This window comes from Triturus cristatus, chromosome 9 (genome assembly GCF_964204655.1).
Source record: "Triturus cristatus chromosome 9, aTriCri1.1, whole genome shotgun sequence".
Taxonomy (NCBI): Eukaryota; Metazoa; Chordata; class Amphibia; order Caudata; family Salamandridae; genus Triturus; species Triturus cristatus.
The window spans coordinates 1,205,971,557-1,205,983,734 of NC_140592.1; the positions used below are offsets into that span (position 1 = coordinate 1,205,971,557).

The window sequence follows — 12,178 nt, forward strand, 5'->3', positions numbered from 1 at the left end:
CTAAAGAAGTGCCGGCGGTCGGGGCCCCCAAGGACACCGCGGGACCTGCGCATGGTAAGCAACAGACGTTGCCATTGTTGGGCATGGGCGAGGCGCGCACATCTTACGAATCTCTCTCACGCTATTTGTCGCAGGAGGTGAAGGAGAGGATATGGAAGGGGACATACATTGACATATTTTCACTCCTGATAGATGAGGTTGAGAGGGAGGAGATGAGGAGGAAGAAGGATTATATGCCTGCGCGTGAATGGGCGACTGAGATGTTGAGGTACAGGGTGGAAGAGAACATCAGGCATTGGATGCTGGCCTACAATATTTACATGGCGGTGAGGACGGAGCGTTTTCCAGAGGAAGCGCCCGCAATGGCCTGTTATATGTCTAGGATCAGCACGGCGCAGGCGACTAAGGGAGGCTCAGGGTGGTTAGACTATGATAAAAAATTTAGGCGCATCAGGTCATCTGATCCAACGCTAAAATGGATCATGTGGGCGGTCTTTCAGCAGAGGCTGTGAGTGACCCGCCGAAGCCGCAGCCCTTTCGGTCGTTCCCCTCAGCTTCACCAGGTGGGGTGGCAGGGAAGAAGGGATGCTGCTGGGATTTTAACAGGCGCACCTGTGGTCGAGCACCAGGGACATGCAGATTTAGGCATGCGTGCAGTTTCTGTGGTAACTCAGGGCATGGCGAGGCGAAATGCCTTAAAAAGCAGAGGGATAGGGGGGCCAAGAAGTCAGATTGAAGGAGCTAGGTCACCTATTCTCCTCCACGCAATGATACCCTGGTTAAACAGATATAAGTGTAAGACCGCAGCAAGGACGTTGATGAGGGGGTTCAGTGAGGGGTATAGAATCCCTGTGGCAGATTTTGTAGGTCCCTCGTTTTGTAAGAACCAATTGTCAGTCAATTAGAACACTGGGGTGGCGGCAGCCAAGATTGAGAAAGAGTGCAGATTGGGCAGAGTGGCGGGGCCTTTTGACAAGATTTCCGTGCATAACTTTGTGTGTTCCCCCCTGGGGATAGTTCCTAAGAAGGAACCAGGGGAATTCAGGCGAATTCACAATTTATCAGCACCAAGGGGGCAGTCAGTGAATGATTCCATTGATGAGACTTTCTGCTCTGTGCGTTATGCCTCTATTGACCAGGCAATTGAGATGTTGAAGGGGCTGGGCCCGGGGGCATTGATGGCGAAATCTGACAGAGTCTGCTTTCAGGCTGCTGCCCGTTCACCCGAGCGATTTTCACCTCCTGGGCTTCCAGTTCGAGGGCAAGTTTTTCATGGACATGTGCATGCCAATGGGGTGTTCGGTGTCGGGCGCCTATTTTGAAATGTTTAGTACTTTCTTAGAGTGGGCTTTCAGACAAGTGACAGGGCATAGGCATGTGCTGCATTACCTAGATGACTTCCTCTTTCTGGGACCATCAGGGACCACGGGGTGTGGGCAGGCGCTTGAGCACTTCTGTGCGCTGATGAAGAGTTTTGGTGTACCGCTAGCTCAAGGAAAAACCGTGGGACCATCCCCGGTTATAGAGTTCCTAGGTATCGAGCTGGACTCAGGAGCGGGTTGCTCACGGCTTCCCGCTGACAAAGTGATGAGGTTTGGGGATGCGCTGAGGCAATGTCTGGAAGCTAAAAGGGTAACGTTGCACCAGCTACAACAGGTGGTAGGGCAGTTAAATTTTGCATTACGCATTATACCAATGGCGCGCCCCTTTTCAAGATCCATTGCTCAGGCAATGTCAGGCCTTAGGCAGAAACACCACCACACCAGATTGAGCAGTGAGGTCAAGCAGGACATGCGTATTTGGTTGGCATTCCTGCGGGATTTCAATGGCTCTGTCCTGTGGCCCGGACCAGTCACTTCCTGCGCAGAGTGGGGTTTAATGACGGACTCCGCAGGCAGTGAGGGGTTTGGCGCCATTCTGGGCACGCAGTGGCTGGCACAGCGTTGGCCAACGTGGTGGGTAGACAATGGTCTCACCACTAACATTGGTTTCCTGGAATTGTTCCCCATTTGGGTGGTATTGTGCGTCTGGCCTGAGCAACTGCGCAAGAAAGCAGTGGTTTTCTGGTCTGACAACATGGCAGTGGTGGAATGCATAAACAACCAGTCAGCAAAATGTAGGATGATCTTGCGTTTAATTAAGGAGATAGTTTTGAGATGCCTGCAGTTGAATCTTCAGTTTAGGGCGAAACATGTCCCAGGGGTGTTGAACCACGCCGCTGACGCTCTGTCTCGTTTCAAGATGCAGGTTTTCAGAACTCATCTCCCGGGAGCAGCACCACGCCCAACGCCCTTCCCCGAACAGCTCTGGCAGATTGGTGCCCCCTATTACCGGACTTGGTGGCAGCAAGCCTAGCGCCAGGAACAAGAAAGGCATATGAAGGGGCGTTTGGGGCATACTGTAATTTCTTGAAAGTCCAGGGTGGGACGCATTGGGCCGATTCGGCCGGGGTGTGCTCGTACTTGCAAGCCCTGCGGGATAAAGGGAAGTCAGTGGGGTCGGCTAGGAGACACATGGCAGCCATTTCATTTTTTGCACAGATGGGCGGCAGGCGGGATCCTACTCAGGCACTCGTAGTGCGCCAGGCATTGAAGGGTTGGCAGCGGTTACAGGGTTCTGCGCCTGACACTAGGCGCCCGATAGGGTTGACTACCTTGGCATCAGTCCTGGCAGCGTTAGAGCAGATTTGCGCCAGTGTAACGGAAGGTTTATTATTCAGGGCAGCCTTTAGCTTGGCCTTTTATGGGGCCTTTCGAATAGGGGAATTGGTGGCTAAGAACAAAAGGGACTTGGGGGGTGGCTTGCAGCTCGGTGACAGAGTGATAGGGTGGGGCCATTATTAATGCATGCGGGGGGGATCCATTGACGAAGTTCCAATTTAAACGAGTCTTAGATAAGGCAATAGGCGAGGCGGGACTGGACCCCAGTAGTTTTGGGACACATTCTTTCAGAATAGGTGCCGCCATCGAGGCGGTCGCACGGGGTCTTGGGGAAGAGGATGTGCGGAGGATTGGGCGGTGGGCCTCCAACTGTTTCAGGCGCTACGTGCGAGTTGATAGGTTATGACTTCTGGCGACAATAGTACTGATGGTGTATTTTTCTTGTTCTACCGCCAGTTCCCTCGGCCTGCCACGCAGGAAGAGAGACAGCGACGCCTCGCCGAGAGCGGGACACAGGCAAGACAACAGCGGTTTCCCCGGATGGAAAATTGGAACGTCAAGTGTGTGTTTTTGGTCATTCATATGTTTCTCGTTTAGGGAGTTTTTTCAGGGCAGGTAATGGGGCTGCCCGCGCACAGCAGTTAGGTGTCAGGGTTTCCTTTTTCGGACATGGGGGGCTGGGTTTTGACAGGTTCAGGGAACGGATAGGTCACATGCTCACTTCTTTGGACACCCCTCCCGATGCTATCATTTTACACCTGGGGGGTAACGACTTGGTGCACCTGAATATGAGGGTCCTACTGGAAACGGTGCTGTCAGAGGCAGCATGGCTGGCCAGGCGCTGCCCTGGTTCGGTCATTGTGTGGTCACACATGATACCAAGGCTTCAGCGGCGGGAAGGGGTATCGGTGAAGGCGCTCAATCACTCGGCCCAGAGGATTAATAATAAGATACACAAACTGTTTAGGACCCCCGGATTGCAGGTAATTGCCCATGGGTGCATTAGGGGGGACTCATGCTATGTCCAGGATGGGGTGCACCTGTCGCTCTTGGGCAACATTTTAGCGTGGCTTGAGGGAGCTCACTGGTAAGGAGCCTGATAGTCGGTCTACTATGCAGGCCTGTGCGGTAAGGTCATAGGTTGGACAGGCTAAATTGACTAATCTTTTGGGGCGCCTTATGAAGTGGGGCGCCCAGAGGGGAGGGACATGTGGCTCTCACCAGACTCCAGGGGCAGTTACAACCGGTTGGTTGGAACGGTGCGGGGACAAAGGGGGGGTTGCGCTTTCCATTGGCTGGTTGGCCACCCCGCACGCGGGTGTAAGTAAGCTGCGCTGTCTGCATGGCCCCTTTATGGAGTAAGTCTTGAACGTATGGGGGTTGCCTGGGGGTAAGTACTTCCGGGTCAGCTGGGCCCCCTGCGCATGCGCACTCCGGTTGGGGTGTGCGGGACAATCTGGGTTAAAGGGGGAGGGGCCAGCGTTTGACCTTGCCGTAGGCCCGAAGGAATACGCAGAAATGTGATTACCATTGTGTTTAGACTAGGATAGGAACATTTATGTATTAGAGTTTTGTTAAAGCTAGGAATTAAACAAATGTACCGAATCCTGTCTTGGCATTTCTGCGTGATTGTATGTATATATAATCTTGTGTGTTTGTTAATAAATACGATCGGGGGTCAACGACCCCCTATTCCAAACAAAAGGTTATATTGGTTTTTGTCACAATGGGGGGAGAAGGGGGCGATAGGCCGTACCAGACCATAGAGGAAGGTGGGGCCAGCATCGGCCCGCCGCCATTATGGCGGTCGGCCGTGCCCCCGTATCCCGCTCGTGCCCCGGAAGCGATTGAATCGCTTCCGGGTCAGATGAGTCTCTCCCGCGCCCCGGAAGTGATCGGATCACTTCCGGGGCGTGGGAGACTCTCCAGATCCTTTAAAGCTGGGGGGAGCGCGAAGGGCGGTCTCTTGCTCCCCCCGGCAGCACACCAGTCACGTGTGCCTCCTCCATCGGGAGGACAACTAATTCTTTTTCCCCACCCACCATCCCTGAAATATGAGTTTGTGTAAGTAAAAGAGTTTTATGTGTTTTTTCCCACAGGGTGCTATTTGATAAAGTATGTGGTGTATAAATGCCTTTTTGTCATGTTTTAGGCGGTATTCCGTGGCGGGCGGTAAGGTCATAGGTTGGACAGGCGAAATTGACTAATCTTTTGGGGCGCCTTATGAAGTGGGGCGCCCAGAGGGGAGGGACATGTGGCTCTCACCAGACTCCAGGGGCAGTTACAACCGGTTGGTTGGAACGGTGCGGGGACAAAGGGGGAGTTACGCTTTCCATTGGCTGGTTGGCCACCCCGCACGCGGGCGTAAGTAAGCTGCGCTGTCTGCATGGCCCCTTTATGGAGTAAGTCTTGAACGTATGGGGGTTGCCTGGGGGTAAGTACTTCCGGGTCAGCTGGGCCCCCTGCGCATGCGCACTCCGGTTGGGGTGTGCGGGACAATCTGGGTTAAAGGGGGAGGGGCCAGCGTTTGACCTTGCCGTAGACCCGAAGGACTACGCAGAAATGTGATTACCATTGTGTTTAGACTAGGATAGGAACATTTATGTATTAGAGTTTTGTTAAAGCTAGGAATGAAACAAATGTACCGAATCCTGTCTTGGCATTTCTGCGTTATTGTATGTATATATAATCTTGTGTGTTTGTTAATAAATACGATCGGGGGTCATCGACCCCCTATTCCAAACAAAAGGTTATATTGTTTTTTGTCACAATGGGGGGAGAAGGGGGCGATAGGCCGTACCAGACCATATAATCAGCCATTTTTTCTACTCACCAAAAGGATGAGGGTGTTTGGCATTTAAATGCAACAGATGAAACAAGTCTGTAAAATCTTAGCAATCTATAGGAGAGATCAGGGAAAGCGGAACTCATGAGACATAAAATAAATGTATATACAGTAAATCCACATGGGAATCAATTATAGAGTCAATGGGTGTCCTGAAAATCTGGCATGGATTCACTTCTCATGGACACGACTAGCCTACATGATTCAGAGAAAGTACCAACCTGCACGACGTCCGCTGACCAGTGGACGTGAAAGCAGCTCTCCCCGGACATCACGATCAGAGAGGGCGATCGCCAATGCAGAGTAATCTCTTAGTCCTGGATGGACAGGGGATCTGGAAAAAAGGAAAAACAGATTCACCACAGGCTCCCAAAGAATGCATCTTCTGTTAATGATCTCAGAATCACTGTTTGTGGGCGATGGCAAACGGGGGTGGGAGGGGGGGCCACTAAACGCTGCAGGTGAATCCAAGGAAAAAGGCAAATGTTCTGAAATCTGTAGAACTATTGGCATTTGGGTGATATATATATATATATTTTTTTTTTTAAAGTGGAAATTGTTTTTTTTTTTACTGAACTGTCAATTTCAGAATATCAAGTTTTTAAAACGAAAGCCAAAATCTTAAGTAAATATGCCATAACTTGCTGAAATTATTGCAACAGCAAAAATCAATAAAATCAGTTAAAACAGCTGAGAAAATGTATATTACCTTTTTCACTCAATTTATGACCAAAAAACAACAATTTACATATTTACTCTCAATGCACTTTTTTTGTTTGTTGCATTTATTGATGTTGGAAAACAAACTAATTGAAATATGCAGTCTCTGCTCCACCATTGACATGTGCTCATCCTTTCTACCCTCATGCCAGGGTCTCTTCAAACACACACAAGCAGGGCCAGACCAGACATCAGCCCCCCTTCCACTGCTTCAAGGGGGGTGAACATGGTGGGCGGGGTTTCCTAGTGGAGGAGGGGCCTAAGAAATCTTTTTAAGTCTCAGAAATGGCCTGTAGATGTTCGAGCGTTTTATGCAGAGGTCAAAGTGGGCAGGGAAACGACTTTCCCAAGCTTTATTAATTTATCAAAACTGTTCCCATACTTTTTATTTAAAAAAGCGTTCCTGTAGTGTTGAGTTTCCGTAGGTTGAACAAGAAGGGCTGAGATGAGAAGACCGAGGCAGCTTCAGAAGAGTCGAGCCTTCTCGCCAAGGTGCCGGATACACAAAATATATGTCAATATTCGCAATTGGTTCATCCGCAAATCTAAACACTGCTGGGAAGCCAGTTTAGGCCTTAATTGATAGAATCTAGAAATTCAACTTTTAATTCATGGAAACTGATAAAAAGGGTTTGCACTAGGTGGAATCAGGATATTACTAATAACGTACCTTTTGAAAGCCCTGTAAACATTTGAACAAAATCTTTTTGCTCATTTTGAGACAGCCTATTTATACTGTGTGCAACCCAACGAACCTGTATGCCATACATGTTTCAAACTGATGACTGACTTATTCAGAGTTTTTTTGTCACATACTTGAACCTCTTAGCACTATAAATAAACACCGCTATTTCCACGGTGCACCTACCGGAATTCAAATGAGTGACTGTCCATTGACACGCAAAGACATCAGAAGTGATTGCATTAACCTACCAAGCTGTCCTACCAGAAAAATGCATTTCCCACAAATAAATTTAAGTTGCATTTATTTTTCATTTACAATGTGTGCATTATATTTTTATATGCGTTTACCTGTAGGCGAAATGCGAACTAAAAAGTTCCAGAATATTTTGAACTTTTTAACCAGGTCTCTGACCCCGCCACTAGATCGGAGGGCCATGTTCCCAGTGTGCCCAGGATCACACGCCTCATACTTTTCTTTATGCACTTCAATCGGTTTTTTTAACGAGGAAAAGTACAAAAATGACGGTGAAGTGGTAAATACCCGAAGGGATCAAGGTAGGGTCTGAAAGGAACTAATTTCTGAGCGGCATCATACACTAACTGTCAAAGAGACATGGGGCGGGGAAGGGCTGGGGTCTGGGTATGATAGCTCATAGAACAACCCGACGCTAGAAGAGATCCGGACAGTAGCTGTGAGAAGAGGATGAGGAGAGATTGAGAAGGGGAGGACGGCAAAAGGAGAGATTGAGAAGGGGAGGACGGCAAAGGAGAGATTGAGAAGGGGAGGACGGCAAAGGAGAGATTGAGAAGGGGAGGACGGCAAAAGGGAAGACGACTGCCCCCTGGATGTTCCTGTTCGAAGGCCAAAGGAGGAATATGATTGACTCAGGGCACAATTCCTAAACAAGCATTGGCATAGCCAATAGGTCTCGCCTTTGGGACCTTATAAGTGTTTAGCCATGCAACAGTTGCATAACTAAACACTTATAAGGTCCCAAAAGCGAGACCTATTGGCTATGCCAAGCGGCCGTGCGGCTGCAAAAGTCAAAGTGATCGCGATCAAACATCAAAGCGGCAGTGCGACCGCTAAAGTGAAAGTAATCGCGGTAAAAGTGGCGCGCGCGCCCGCGCACATGCACTGTAACCCTAGACTGGCCTGGTAGCACTTTTTGGAGCCCTCTCAATAAGTCTCGCCAGACCAGCGCATGCGCTGGGTCAGGCGAGACCTAAAAAGAAGAGGGGGGACTCACCAAGTTAGACACTATGCAAGTGACATCATGACGCATGCCATCACAGCAGATGACGAATGTGAAAAGAACAATTGATGGACAGAATGCAGAACAATGTCATACATTCTTTTTTTTTTTTTTTTTTTTTTTTTATAGGGATTTATAGAGCGCACGTATACCCGGGGGTGTCTTGGTGCTAGACATAACAGAGATACAAGACTACTTTGCCTCTAATGCTGGAAAAGCCAAGTCTTCAATTGTTTCCTGAAAGTTAACAGGGAGCTAGCGTTTCTGAGGTAAAAGGGAAGAGTATTCCACAATTTGGACGCTCCATAAAAGAAGCTGCGTCCACCCCAGTGGGCTTTGAAAATTCTAGGAACAGCAAGTAATCGAGCTCCAGTGGATCGCAGCTGTCTAGTGGGACAATACCAAGAAAAATGATCCTGCAAGAAAGACGGACCGATACCATGCAAAGCCTTAAAGACAATGCACAGGGCTTTGAAATCAATTCGCTGAGGTATAGGAAGCCAGTGAAGATAGCGGATTTCATTGGAGACAGAGTGATATTTAGAAATATCCAGTATGAGGCGGGCTGCAGAATTCTGGATCATCTGAAGTTTATGCAGATGTTGCTTCTGGGCGTTCAGGAGAAGACCGTTGCAGTAGTCAAGCCTAGATGAGATAAGGCAGGAGACTACTGTTCTCTTGGTATGATTAGGAATGTAAGGAAAGATTTTCCTGATTTTTTTGATAAGAAAGTGTGATGCCGAAACTACCGCATTTGTGTGGTGATGGAAAGTGAGTTTGGTATCCATAAGTACGCCCAGGTTCTTTGCCTTAACCACCGGGTTGGGCGGGGAGCCCAAATCTGCGGGCCACCACAGATCATTCCAAGGGGGCTGAATGCTGCCGAAAATTAGGACTTCCGTTTTACTGGAGTTGAGTCTCAAGCAATGTGCTGTCATCCACTTATTAATTGCGCTCATACAACTCCTGAACTGCGGAGCCGGAGACTGTTGGGATTTGGAAGCTGCCACCACAATCTGAGTGTCATCGGCATAGGTGGTCAGACTGAAGCCAAAGTCCCGAATAAGGGGTGCTAGCTCAGATACATATACATTCACTCCAGTTCTGAGATCTGGGCCTAAATTCATTGTTTTTTTCCTCACCATACCATTACAGTTTGGCCCCAGCCATATGCAAATCAGTCTTGACCCTGCACCCAATGGGTACAGTCCAGCCCGAACTGCCAGACCAGGTTCTCCCTGGATTGGAAACAAGCATCCTAGGACTGGTTTCGGGCTTTTAGCCCTCATCAGCCAGGATAGCTTGACTCCAGTGGCATGGAGAGCACAGGACCCACGTCTGGGCATACCCGTACCACTCGGGGTGACAAATGCAAAAAGAACAATTGATGGACAGAATGCAGAACAATGTCATATATTCACCGCAGTACAGAGATCTGGGCCTAAATCCATCGTTTTTTTCCTCACCATACCATTCCAGTTCGGACCCGGCCATATGCAAATCTGTCTTTACCCTGCGCCCAAAGGGAACAGTCCAGCCCGAACTGCCAGGCCAGCGCTATAAAATAAATTAAATAGTGCTATTTAAATTATTTGTGTAAATACTGGGACAGACCACCCCATCTGAGTCTTACAGTGTCTGCTCTTATTTACAGGGACAGATCAAAGGCAAATGCATGCATCTCTTGAGCACCTGTGAGGAGATAGCAAGCTGTGTGCCTTTGTTTCCCTCTATGGCATTTACATTTGTGTGAGGTTCCAGGCCACCTCCAGTCAAGATATTCAAACAAAAGGAGGCCTGATGACCCCTTAACTTCGGCCTGGCTGGAGGTAAAAAAAGAAAAATAATTTTTTTTTTTTTTAAAAACACCCCTCGTTGCACCTTGGTGCTGGAAATGGAAAGCAGACAATGTGCAGGTGGTGCTGAACGTGTCCTGATGTCTTACACCAGGACAAGTTCATCATATTTCTGTGGGGTTCAACTTCTTGGCAGGGGGGACAGCGTCCACCCTGTGAAAATAGTGGGTGGACGCCGTGTACCTGCGTGTACCCCCGACTCGTGCCCTGATGATCGTGTGTTTCAGGCCCCATGATGAACTGAGCCACTGTATGTAACACGGCCGCTATGGGGCCGAGATGTACTCTGGGAAGGCGTGTCGGGGGACCTCCCATTGTCTCATCAGTCCTGGACAGCACAAGAAACCAAACGAGAGTGAAATACTTGGCATTCATTTTACTGTCCTGAGAGCTATATAAAGCTGAATAGGCCTCAACAGAGGAGGACAAGTTAAAGAAGTAATAAAAACAGCTGAGCCAGAGGACAAACACAAGCCGCCCTAGCAAAAAAAAAAAAATGAATATGTTCTCACTTTCGGTCGCTCTGCCTGCTTCATCTTTCTTCCCCTTTCCATCTCTTGTGATACCTGCCCCCTCTTTGTTTCTCTCCCACACTCTCCTGTGTTTCTTTCTGGATCCACTTTCACTCTTCTCTCTTGCTTCCCCGCTCCATCTTTCTTTCTTTTGCGCTTTCTTTAACTCTATGCGCCCCACACCACTCAGTTTCTCCTTCTCTTTCGTCTTGCTCCTGCTTCCTTTCTCCTGCCAACACACCCAGTTATCACTCCCCTTGCACAAAGTCCATTCATTCTTTCTCCCCTACCCTTGCACACTATCGCATAGTACTCCAAGCCCCCGTGGGTGCAGCAAAGGAGAGCCACGGGTCTTATGCATTCTGATAGTGGAGATATAAGTAGTCAGAGGTGCCGAGTAGACTCTCAGGGGCTACAGAAGTTATGTAGTGTTATGTGTATTTGTAAAGCGCGCTAATCACCCTTGAGGGTATTCAGGCGCTTTGCAGGTGGGCAGGCCGCAGTCTCCCAGGTGAGGTTCACGGAAGAGCCAGGTCTTCAGCTGCTTGCCGTACTCTAGAAGTGAAAAGGAGGCTTCGATGTGGTGACGGAGGTTGTTCCGTGCTATGGGGGGAGATACGAGGAGGTGCGGCCTCCCCTGTGGCTTCGCAGATGCGGGGTATGTGCACCAGTGAGCGTTCCACAGAGCGGAGGTGTCTGGGAGGTGTGTGGAAGTGTATGTGACTATTAAGGTAGGCAGGCCCAGTGCCTTGGAGGTATGTGTGAGCAGTCTGAACTGGGTGTTTGTGGATTGGGAACCAGTTCAGTTCTCTGAAATGTGGGGTGATGTGTGTGCGTCGGGGTTGGTTGAGTATGCGTCTCGCTGCAGTGATTTAAGTGATCTGGAGTCTTTTCAGGAGCTTCTTAGCAATTCCTGCGCAGAGTATGTTGCTGAAATCCAGTCTGCGGGTGATGACGGTCCTGCGTAAATGTTTTGCTGTTGTTCTCTGGTAGCCATTTGAAGATGTTTCACAGCGTTATAGGGATGTGGAAGCAGGTGGAGCTCACTGTGTTTACTTGGGCTGTCATGTCGAGCTTGTCGTCTAGATTCTTGTGAGTGGGGGGGGGGGGGCGTAGGTGAGGGTCCAGGACTAATTGACCACCAGGTAGAGTCCCGGGCGGAGGGTTTCCTTCAGAAGAGCCCACTTCAGTATTGCCTGTGTTTAATTCGAGGCAGCTGTTTTTCATCCAAGTGCTTTCTGCTGTCATGCATGTGGCGAAGTTGTTGTTTGTAGAGGGGGGCTTCTAGGCACAGCTAGTTTTTGCCCAGAGGTTCTAAGAAGACCATGGGCCAGCCGAGAGCCCACGTCTGCTCAAGCCAGCCAGGCTGAGCATTCAATGGCTCGCCCACTTCTACTCACCAAGATCTGAACCTGCGACCTTTACGCTGCCAGCAGTTTCCACAGCAGGAATGTTAATCCACTGAGCTAGCATAAGGAATATGCTACTTACCAGTATGCATCTGTTCTTGGCATGTAGAGCTGCAGATCTACACACTGTGCATAGATCGCCATCTGGTGTTGGGCCCGGATGTTGCAGTATAGGCAGGTGATACGCCTCAGTGGGTTAAGACATGTTGAGGAGAGGAGTGTTCAGCAAGCGACAG

At 49.3% G+C, this 12,178-nt stretch overlaps 1 protein-coding gene across 1 annotated transcript in view; it reads right to left on the reverse strand.

Moving 5' to 3' along the window:
- Positions 1-12,178, reverse strand: part of FUT8 (fucosyltransferase 8) — a 780,623-nt gene that overhangs the window by 595,989 nt on the left and 172,456 nt on the right. The window contains exon 2 of the mRNA XM_085627218.1: positions 5,727-5,839. The gene's annotated coding sequence lies outside the window, so the exon portion shown is untranslated. The remainder of the gene's footprint in view (positions 1-5,726; positions 5,840-12,178) is intronic.